The sequence below is a fragment of the Pinus tabuliformis genome, chromosome 3_1, assembly GCF_031772625.1.
Source record: "Pinus tabuliformis cultivar Carrire ecotype Pingquan chromosome 3_1, CPIR1, whole genome shotgun sequence".
Classification (NCBI taxonomy): Eukaryota; Viridiplantae; Streptophyta; class Pinopsida; order Pinales; family Pinaceae; genus Pinus; species Pinus tabuliformis.
Genome location: NC_142301.1, coordinates 835,352,247 through 835,364,880, shown reverse-complemented (window position 1 = coordinate 835,364,880; position 12,634 = coordinate 835,352,247).

Here is a 12,634-nt window from a genome sequence, read left to right as displayed (position 1 = left end):
TGGCATGTCACCCAATTCCTCCTTGACTTTTTGAATAATTACTATAGCTATATTTATCAGTTCTGTTTGCTTAAAAATAACTTGAATAGATGGAAAAATATCATTAACGAAGTCAATGATATTAGTAGATAACAATTCCTTTGCCTATCCAAGGGGTTTATCCAATGTCAAGTCTTTCTCCATAACTTTGATTCTTTCATTCATCCTGTTGGCCTTCTGATTTTCTTCTTTCTGCATAATCTGGGAAAGTTTGTAATCAATTTCTAAACTTGCCACCTTTTCTCTTAGTCTGTTCATTTTAGTGGCTTGGATGGACATTTCATTCAAGGCCATGATTAATTTATCTGCATCCTCCCCTGGTGTACTTGTTATTGTAGATTCTACTGTAACTGGCAATGATGTGACAGGTGGAGTTATTGGTGCAAGTGAATTTGCCAATGTGGAAGGGACTACTGTAGACATCGTAGGGATGACGTTTGCAGAAGTTGATGCAATGTCAATTTGTTTCATTTGGATTAAATTATCCAATTCTTTCTCTGTTTCCTTTAGCTGATCATTGAGTTTTAGGACCAAGTCCATCAACTCTTCATGTCTGGTTTGGCTCTCCAAAACTTCCAGCGTTTGAGGATGTTGTAGCTAGGGTATCTTCAATTGCTTCTTCAGTGCAACAATATCATCGTTCCTCTTCTTTATCAACTTCTCAGTAGCTTTTATATCTTTGGGATCAAGTCCCAACTCAATAACCAAGTCTTCCAAAGACTTAATCCTTGTATCATTGGCTTGTGAGGAGGCCTTCTCCAACTGAAACTATGCCGATATGTTGTTTACTGGGTTTTGGAGCTGATGGGCATCTATGGCTTTGCCTATTTATGCAGCTAGGCAACTATGGAGTATATCATTTCTGTATCATGTTTATGCAGTTCTATCTAGTCTATGGGATGAATATCCCTTGCCAACACTTCAAAGTCAACCCTCTTCTAATCTGATGATGTCTTGAGCTGATGTGTTGTAGGTTTGATAAAGGACATCTGCAGCTTTCCTTCCTTGATGTCAAAGGCTAACATTAGCCTTATTTGATTTGTGGTAGTGAGCTTTAGGTATTGAGCATATTTTTGGGCTTTAAGCTTCTCATTCCTCATTTTGATTTCTTTATACCTGTCCTTTATGTCTTGGTCTTTGTCAGTAGGCCTACTAAAGGAAGACACTCCCACACTAAGCTGCCTTTCCAACATCTGAGTCTGTGACGTGGAAAGCTCTTGTATGTCTTTAGATGGAGTTGTGGGCTTGCTTCTCTCTTCCTCTGTGTGGGTTCCCTATGCTGATCCTTTTGTATATTCTTGTTTAGAGGCTGATTGAGCCTTTTCCTCTTGCTGTGACTTGTTTCCTGCTGCAAATTAGAGGTGTCCATTCCTGAAGTGGAAGCTCCCTCTCTATTTCTTTTTGGATTTTTCTCCTCATTTTGAGGAGTCTGTGTGACTGGAGGGGTGCTCATGGCTCTTTCTTTCTCTTTTGGTACCTGCAGAAAAGAGCTCTCATCAAGCTGCTTTTCCAAATCAATCAGAGCATTTTCTACATCTACCCTTGTGCTATCGCTATCTACTAAGGTATTTTCCACCCATTCTGTCTGATTTTCATATGCCTCTATTTCTAGTATGGGGTGGTGGATAAAAGGTCCTAGCTTGACGTTTTGCCTTTTCTTGGTAATGAATTATAAAGGGTCATATCTCCATACAAAACTCCTTTGGCATTTCAAGCTTTGCAGGATTAGGTTTGCCTCTTTCCCTGCCTCTCTAGAATTGCATATGAAGGGACCTAACTGGTCTTTGATTTTGAAATTGGCCTTCTTCTTGGCATTAACAAAGTTGACCTCATCTACATTGATGATCTATCTGTAATATTCTAAGGCAAACAACCTCATGGGGAGGTATCTTGGCAACTTATATGGTGCAAGCAAGCAAACATATATTTTAATTTTTGTGTGATTTTGGTAAAGGTACCAATATCCCACTTTGGTTTGCTTGGAAAGATGAAGGAATCTTTTTATCTTTGGAGTTATCCTAGGTGGAGGATTTCCAATGAGCATAGTCATGATTGGATACACAAAAGAATCTATGAAGTCAAAGTATGTATAAGGTGATCTATACTCATGGAAAAGTGGGGTCCACAAAATGACATATCTGGGCTGGCCCCTGGTGTCAAGCTTCTGGAGAGTAAAAGGAAACTTATCAGACTAATAATACAAAAATAGATGGTACAATACAAAGGAGTATTTGAATACTCTCTCATTGCCCATTCTTGTGAACTGCTCACGCATTCTATTAGCTATGAATTTGGCAAAGTCATATGTGATTGTAGGAGGATTTCCTGGGGTATAAATGGACATGAAGGCAAGAGTAAGTTCATCAATGTATTCACTGGTAAAGTAACCCAAAACACAGGATATCATGGTTACAATGTATTGGCCCCATTGAGATAAAATAGATGATACATATGGAGGGGAGTCCTTAGGGATGTGCTTTTCCTCTCTAATGAAGGTTTGGAACAACTGGGCCAATCTTAATGGGCTTAGCTTGGGATACTAGTCCAATAGGTCTCCAATTTAAAGTGGGGTTAGGATTTTCCCTGGTTGGAACTGCAACATTTCAATAATGGACTTAGTTGTGATAGTGAATAGAACCTTCTGGTCATGAGACATTATGGCTCTATGGCTGGGGATGTAGCATGCATAGTACATATGAATGATTTCAAGAAAGATATGAACTTGGGGGAACTAGTATTTGGGTAAATTGGACTCCCAGAGGCTAATATCATCTGTATGGTTCAGGTGCCCGTCTTTGCTTAAGCAATGAATTTTTAGCAGGAGCTCTATTGAAGTTGTGTCCTTGATTTTGAAATCCTTGTCAACCAGGGGAAGGTGGTCTAGGTATAAGTGTGGAGTGGTAATGGGTCTAATGTCCATGGCGATAGGGGTAGCCATTGTTCAGTTCTTGTGGATTCGAACTAGGCGTTGGGGGCTTTATCAAAGGTTTTGGGATTTTCAGAGGGTTTAGGTAAGCAATTCTTAAATTGGTAGTATTATTTAATCATTTTTTTAATTAAAACACTACACAACCTAAATGTTTTGAAATTTGCAGGTGTAAGAGGTAATTCGTGGTGAAATACCTGGAAATTGGGAAAATTAGCTCTAAAAATGGTGGTTCACAGCAGTTGGAGTGGTTGGTGTAGTCATGGTACAGACTAAAAGGTCAGCTGGGTTCTCTGCAACGTCTTCTGGAGTGGACTTGGGAGTCTGGTGGTAAATTTGGTGTTCGCAGGGATTGCAATGGTTTACAGAATTTACATAGAGAATGCGTGGAAAAAGTGCGAAATAGGGCTTCGCAACCTTTTATAGAAAAAATGATTAATTTTGGCGGGTTCAATTTTGGATGAATAGTTGATGGTTTTTCGATTAAGTGGGGGAAGTGGTTTTAGGGGGCCATCGCACCGCTTTTGTGGCACAGGTGGTATTCGGGAGGGGTCACCCGATGCGATACAATGTTTGACATGTAGCACCTGCAGGGTCGGGAAAAACCAGTTTATTGGGTGGTTAACATTCAGCCATCGGACACGGCCGATATGGTTGTGTGCCATTGGATGAGGGGGGGTGATGATCAACGGCAGTCGAGTGGAAGAGCTGCGTGGGGGGAAATGACAGGAATTGATGGGGTGGGCTAGGTATTTAATCACAGTGGTTCAGGATTAGTTTAGGGATAAATCAGAGGTTTAAAATGATCAGGCCAGGCTTAATGAGGGATTAGGGATTAGGGAGTCGAGTGATGTTAATACCGGGATTAACTTAAGTTTACTGGGATTAGGTAAACTAAGTAAGGCTATATCGAGGTATGGGTACTTTTTATTAGTTTTTATTAAAACCAAAGGTTGGGGTATATTATATATGGACTTAATTTAATACGGGATAATGGGATTTCGGGGAATTTATATAATAAAGTTAGTGATTAATATGAAAATGCGATGGAAAAGTGGGTTTTTCCTTAGTACAAGGGTAAAATAAACATTCGCGCACTTAGCTTTATACTTAGGGAAAATGATTTTTATGGGTTTTTTGTGTGTTTTTGAGTGAAAAGGGATTTACATGGGTGTTTTGGACAATTTAGCATCTACGGATAAACACTAATTCACTAGACAAGTAGCTGTGCCTAGAACAATAGTTTAAAGTGTTTTAGACTTTTCCTATAAACAATAGATAAGATGAGAAGATAGAAGGCCTACCTATAGTTCCGCTTTCCTCTCGTCTCCCTTGTATTCATTGCACCTTCCTGTCCTTAATCTGCTTGAGAAGTACCCCTTAAACACAACAGAAGACAAAAACCAATCAAAGCATACGATCTATTGAATATAAATGAAAGGAATCAGAAGCAATTCATACATATAAGCATTATGAAAGAACACAACATATGGAAAAAAGGTTCAAACACTTTATTAGATAGAAGAAGGAAATACAACCATCAGTGTCTGATTCAAAGTCATTCCTTCAACTTGGATCCCATCCACATCACATCAAAAGCAAGATAAGCTTGTAGCATCACATCATTTTCTCCAAAGTCAAGTATCATAGCAACATTATCTCTTTATAATTCAATATAATCCAACCCATGATCACTTAGATGAGTGGTTAATTTATAGGAAGATGAAGGATGTTTTGTCATTAATGGTGACATTGAATGGCCTTCCATACTTAGAATTAGTTCCATGGAGGAAGGGATGAGAGAATAGGATGCTCCTTAACTCATTCCTCATCCATTTTCGAGCTCATAGGAGTTGATAAGACAGGGAAAATTCTAAATGACTCCAAAAGATAAGAATATTCCCCAAACCCTATGTGAATTTCACTCATTCTCTCCTACGACAGGTGAAAGGAAGCCTATGTGCTCTGCAAAGCACCCTAACAGTGGACTTAACTGCTTTGTAGTGCACCTTTATAAGGGCTTACCTGCACTGGTCCCTCTAGAGGCAATTTTTGGATGTCTTCAAGTCATGAAATTGTCTAGGAAGGAGGCATTCAAAGGGGTGACCTATTTAGGGCATGAAACAACTGAATTTAGGGTTTGATGAGCCCTAAAACACTGATCTGAATGTTGGGATTTGATGTGCCCAAATGGATCTATAATAGCTGCCCCTTAAAGCATGAAGTTAGAAAAATGCCAATGTCGAATGAAATGCTTTATGATGTGATGAGGAGGTATCGAAGTGGAAGGTGACCTACATCAATTATAATACATATATCATGATATTTGATTTTACATAAATTGTTGAGGGAAGGCATACCCATGCTCAGCGTATAAAATTTCATTACATGTATATAAACAGTCGTCTACAGATATAGACCCATGATTGGAATGACTATCAATGTAAAGCCATTGTACATTATATTTAGTACTCTTGATATCGTAGCCCGGTTGGATGAAACTAGATCCGAGGTCTTCAATCTCGTTCAACCGTTTTCTCAAGTACGAGTCTAACCATGTGAATATGTGATCTGAAGTCAAACATGGGAAGACACCATCTGATTATCAGCCAATGATGTAAGTTGTTAACAGATGCGAGAGAAATCACCAATAATGATAATGATCCTCAAGGTACTGTAGTACATTTTGCATGGTGTGAATGGATGATTTGATGTTGAACACCATACAAATTCTTTTGGTCGAAGGCCATTGATGTATGCCTATCGCTGGAAGCAAGAAAGCTGCCACTGATGCATGCAAGCCTCAAGGTACTGAATGGGTGTTTCTAAGTCAACTTCTTGGATAATGAGTTCATGTCGACAAGAAGCGACTAGTCGCAGGAGGGCCTTGATGTATCCCACATCAACGACATGAAATGAGTGTAGTGATTTTAGAGATGGAATTTGACTAACGACACAAGATTCAGGAATGGCGGTTATGAAAATGAAGGTTTATGGTATTGCAAAAAATGGATTTTGACTAGATGACTTCTCCTGAACATGTCGGTGATACTATAGTGAATTGGTAGCATTGATCCAAACAAAGCGATGGATGGTATGATAGACCAATGGTGTGATAACCATCAAACTCATAACCCAACCTAGATAGTCTCGGTGATGGAGTGAGAGTGTCATGTTCAAGAGCGACCTACTACCATAAAGTGGTTTTCCCCTTTTTCCCATTTTCCCCAGTCATTGCTGACTAGTACCTCTTTATTTTTATCAATCTTGAGGAGGATAACATATGCTTGTTGTATAATTTCACCCTTCGGGCGAATCCATCGGTATTTGATGTTTTAACAAGTCTAGCGAAGGTGAAATTGGGTCTTGTCTAGATGGGAAAGTTTTTCATTATTTGATGTTTTAACGAGTTTAACAACAAAGATAACCTAGTCCTTTTCATGTTTAGAGAGTTTTAAAAGGGACAAAAGGAAAACTCCTCAAGTTATTTTTCATAAATTAATCTCTCAAGCCTAGAAAAGCATAAAATAATACAAGAGAGATATCATTTCCAATCCGTTAACGAGCTGGAAATGACAAGTCCTCAACAATCTTTTCATATTTAGAGAGTCTGAAAAGAGCTTAAAGAGGACTCCATTTTGAGGAGCGAGTGGTGACTAGGGTAGCAACTGGTTCCAGTGATGTTTGGAACTTCTCAAAACGTGTTGATTTATTTGAAGAGGCTAGCTAATAAGACCACTCATTGCAATTGTTCCTCAAAAAGGGTAAAACAACCAAGTGAAAGCATATGATCGGCCAAACGGATGGTGGTGATGGGATGAAAACAACCAAGGCTCATCTAATGAAAGAGGCTAATAGAATGGAAATCACAAGGGTTAAAAATGGAAATTGGTTCATTTTTGCATAAGCTCTAACCATAGGGAACCATGCTTGGATTCAGTTTCATGCTTACACAAGCTTGAAACAAAAAACTATGCTTGGATTCAATTTCATTTTTATGCAAGCTTAAAATGAAAAACTATGCTTGAAATTGGTTTACATTCCCCCAGCATGATGAAAGGGAGAGTCTCCTGTAACTAGATGGAAGTCGCTATGGCGAAGGAGTATGGTTATCCAACACCTTTTTGGCTTCATCCAGATAGGGACAAAGGTGAATGAGGTGATTCCCTTCACATAACCTATAGGGAAACTTAACTTTACCATTAGGTGCATGCCCCCTAAGCTTCATTACATTCACCTAAGTAGACTACTTGCAGCTATCAGGTGGATGGAATAAAGGTTCATATACAAGATCAAGTGAAGGACTTGACTGGGATTTTACGAGATCTACTCAAAGACTCGACTTGGAGCTTTGCTCTAGGAGTCCTTGCATAACTCATAAGAGGTCATGAAAGAGAGATCTGGTTCCAATGCCCCTAGTACATGATGTACAACATCACTGAATTGATCGTGAGTTGATGTAGGTATGGAATAGGTTGCCACACAATTGACCCATGGCGGGGAAGATACTATTGGTACAAAAGGACCATTTAGGGAATATGGTTGATTGGAAGCCATATTTGGACCAGGAAATGAAAGCTGGCCAACGGTGACAATTCTTCCTTCATGCGGTTAACAAATCACTTGAAAGAGTGTTGAAACAATAGCTCCCATGTCATAAACATAGTTGCACCCAAGAAGTAAATTGTAATTTAAAGGGCCTGGGACTATCATCACATTCACATAAACGATTTTTCCTCCCAAAGTAATAGGTAACTGAGGGAGGATCCCTTATGGTTGAATGGTTCCTCTGTTAAAATCCAACAGATTTTGAGTAATAGACACAGGTGGCAACAAACTAAGTGCTTTCTAAGCAATTGACGAATGGATACTCACAGATACACCTTCATCTATAATAGTGCTCGATACAATCATATTACAAACTTGTACTAAGATCTGGAAAGGTACATAAGAAGGAAGAGAGAATCCTACCAGTCAATTCCAATCAAAGGAAGTGACCAGACTACTTGGAGGGGGTACCATAGAAACAAGAGAATTAACCCCTTCAGTTATGAGAGTGGGAGGATTTTCCTCCTATCTTGATGGAACAGGAGGACTGCCTCCAAGCTCATTCAAATCTTAAGAAATGAAAAGAACTTGAGTGGTATCATATTCACTCTCTTCGGGAAAGGTACGATTAACTGAAGGTGAAATTGGGTCAACTGTTACCTCAACCTGTTGATTTGGGTCAAGTATAGACTCATAGGATTCACTTTCAGAGAGAGTGGGTTTGACTGATGGTTGATTTGAGTCAGTCAATTCATCAACTAGTGAAGGATTTAGGGAGAGTTTCCTGTAACCAAATGGAAGTCATTGCGGTGAAGCAGAATGGTTATCCAACACCTTTTGGGCTTCATCTAGATTTGGACAAAGGTGAATGGGGTGATTCCCTTCACATAACCTACAGGGGAAACTTAACTTTACCCTTTCTTCCATGAACTTTACAACCACTAGTTGATGGTGTGTCACTAGCATGATCTCTAGAAGTTGATGACACAAGATGATGTGAATGAGAAGACCATTCTTCTAAGATATGAGGAATATTAGGACACTTTTGAAGAAGATGGTCTCTCGCACAAAGTTTTCAAGGATATCAAACTTTGTGAGGTGTGACGGACGATTTCTCATTAGATGTTGTATTCAAAGCAATGTTGCTTGATTGCCCCTCTACTAAATTTGCTTCTTCTTCTTCTTCTTCCCTTTCTTCTTCTTATTAGCCACCTAGTTTCTAGTACCAATACTTTCACCAGGCGAAGAGGAAGAAGGGGAGGAAGAAACAACCAAGGAAGAAGGCAAAGGGTCAACTTTAGGATCAACTGGAGGTTGATCTTGTCCAGTTGGAGGTGTACTTGATTGCAAAGGAATCATGCCATTTTGAACCAAGGAGTTGAAAATAACCATACTGGCAAGCCAATGGTAAATCCCAGAAGGGACAATGTAGCCATATAAGGAGCATCAATATTTCTGAAAGGAGGAAAATGACTAGGATTCCCATCAAAAGGAATTCCTTGATCAGTGGACTCCGGATTTGTCGCTATATGTTTCAACCTAAGATCAACTAAGGAGTGAGCGTGGAGGATGTTATCTGTGGTCAATTAATTTTATTTTAATCAAAGTAACATAACAAAACAAAAGATTGATAATCTAGGCAAAAGGTTTACCAAGCAACTGTGAACTGCAGAATACCTCCTCGCAAACCAAGAGGTATGGGCAGGCAATCTCCCAAAATGTTGTGTTCGGTGTATCACAGTTTACAAGGTTGCCAACTCGGTTACTTAAGGATGGATAGAAACCTAGAGTTGTCCTCCCATATATACCTGAAGGTACGTGGAGGCCTAGTCCGTATAAGCACTGTCTAATGCAAAACCGCACAGTGAGAGCATTCCCATATACTTTATGTACTGTAACACTGCCCTATATACCCGAAGGTACATGGATGAGCTACGATATACTCACGTACGTGGAATGAGGTATCGCACTCAGGATGTATTGTAAACAAGTTAGTGATAGCTGCTTTGTTTTATGACGCCGGAACACGTCTCTAGCCTAGACCTCTAAATGTTTTTTGTTAGGTGACAATGCTCCATTAGGTAAATTCAGATAAATTCTAAGTTGATCTTCTTTTTAATTTTCCTTTCAAGGTTCACCACGTGATGTATGTTTTCAATTCCTAAAATGAAACTAATATGATAAGCATTCTTTCCATTCAATTTAACAATGAAAATCCTTAGCTAGTAGGGATAGAGCAATCATATCTTTGACAAAGAGCAAATATTGCATCTAATGCAATTTCCCTAGCTATTCCTTTCAAGAATTCACAAACTACAATATGAATGATGCAAGTTTTTCTTTTCGATTTCCTTAATGTGAATATGAACAAAAGGAAATATGCACATACAATCAATTAATCTTTCATAAGAACGAAGACTTTTACAACAGTTTTGTTTCAAAGGAAAAGAAGACTTTACGACACTTTCTTTCGAACAAAGATTAATAAAATATATTCTAACTTTGACTATAGACTAATAATGACAAAGAAAACATTTAAGAAACATTAATAAATCAATTCAAAATAGGGCTAGACAAGGAGATAGAAATTTGTTCTCTGAGACATGACATTCATTGATCAATTAGCAAGCAAACAAACAAAGAAAAGTTGGAAAAAACACTTTCCAAAGGTGGGAAATTTTCCCTAAGGTGGATCAATGCAGGTCAAAGAGGGCCCAACTACGCTACAGAGCATTGTCTCTCACTTAAGGGTGCTCTACAGAGCACTATCCCTTGACCAAGCCTGTGTTGATTCCTAAGAGGCCACTCAAGAGTCATCTAACCTTAATTTTTGACCAAAATTCAATGCAAAAGAGTTGAAATACAGTGAATGAACACAAGTAGGGTCTACAAGAATGTCTTAGGAGGTGGATAAGCTACTAGGAAAGAGGATTCTTCCCTAGCGGAGTCACCAATTTGTTTTGGAGAATTTAGCATCTACGGATAAACACTAATTCACTAGACAAGTAGTTGTGCCTAGAAAAACAATTTAAAGTGTTTTAGACTTTTCCTATAAATAATATATAAGATGAGAAGATAGAAGGCCTACCTGTATTTCTGCTTTCCTCTCATCTCCCTTGTACGATTTCATCGCTCCTTCCCGTACTTAATTCGCTTGAGAAGTACCCTGTAAACAAAATAGAAGACAAAAATTGATCAAAGCATACGATCCATTGAATATAAATGAAAGGAATCAGAAGCAATTCATACATATAAGCATTATGAAAGAACACAACATATGGAAAAAAGGTTCAAACACTTGATTAGATATAAGAAGGAATTACAACCATCAATGTTTGATTCAAAGTCATTCCTTCAGCTTAGATCCCATCCACATCACATCAAAAGCAAGACAAGCTTGTAGCATCAAATCATTTGCTCCAAAGTCAAGTCTCATAGCAGCATTATCTCCTTACAATTCAATATAATCTAGCCCTGATCACTTAGATGAGTGGTCAATTTATAGGAATATGAAGGAGGGTTTGTCATTAATGGTGACATTGACTAGCCTTCCATACTTAGAATCAATTCCATGGAGGAAGGGATGAGAGGATAGGATGCTCCTTAACTCATTCCTCATCTATTTTCGAGCTCATAGGAGTTGATAACACAGGGAAACTTCTAGATGACTCCAAAATATAAGAATATTCCCCAAACCCTATGTGAATTTCACTCATTCTTGCCTAGCGCAGGTGAAAGGAAGCCTAAGTGCTCTGCAGAGCACCCTAGCAGTGGACTTAACTACTCTGCAACACACCTTCATAAGGGCTTACCTGCGTTGGTCCCTCTAGAGGCAATTTCTGGATGTCTTCAAGTCATGAAACTGTCTAGGAAGGAGGCATTCAAAGGGGTGACTTGTTTAGGGCATGAAACAACTGAATTTAGGGTTTGATGAGCCCTAAAACACTGATTTGAATGTTGGGATTTGATGTGTCCAAATGGATCTGTAACAGCTACCCCCTAAAGCACGAAGTCGGAAAAATGCCAATGTCGAATGAAATGATTTACGATGTGATGAGGAGGTATCAAAGTGGAAGGTGACCTGCATCAATTACAATACATATATCATGATATTTGATTTTGCATGAATTGTTGAGGGAAGGCATACCCTATAGTCTTCTATAGATGTAGACCCATGATCAAAATGACTATCAATGTAAAGCCATAGTACATATGATTGAGTACTCCTGATATCGTAGCTCGAATGGATGAAACTAGATCCGGGGTCTTCAATCCTGTTCAACCATTCACTCAGGTATGATTTTAACCATGTGAATATGTGATCTAAAGTCAAACATGGGAAGACACCATCTGATTATCAGCCAATGATGTAAGTTGTTAAGAGATGTGAGAGAAATCATCAATAATGATAATGATCCTCAAGGCACTGCAATGCATTTTGCATGGTGTGAATGGATGATTTGATGTCAAACACCATACAAATTATTTTGGTCGAAGGCCATTGATGTATGCCTTTCGCCGGAAGCGAGAAACCTTCCATTGATGTATGCAAGCCTCAAGGTACTGAATGGGTGTTTCTAAGTCAACTTCCTGGATAATGAGTTCATGTCAGCAAGAAGCGACTCGTCACAGGAGGGTATTGATGTATCCCACGTCAACGAAACGAAATGAGTGTAGTGATTTTAGAGATGGAATTTGACTGACGACACAAGGTTTAGGAATGGCATTCATGAAAATGAAGGTTTATGGTATTGCAAAAGATGGATTTTGGCTGGATGACTTCTCTTGAACATGTTGGCGACACTAAAGTGAATTGGTAGCATTGACCCAAAACAAGTCAATGGATGGTGTGAGAGACCAACGATGTGATAACCATCAAGCTCATAACCCAACTCAGATAGTCACGGTGATGGAGTGAAAGTGTCATGTTCAAGAGCGACCTGCTACCATAAAGTGGTTTTCCCCATTTTCCCATTTTCCCCAGTCATTGCTAACCAGTACCTCTTTATTTTTATCAAACTTGAGGAGGATAACATATGCTTGTTGTATAATTTCACCCTTCGGGTGAATCCATTGCTATTTGATGTTTTAACGAGTCTAGCGAAGGTGAAACTCGGTCTT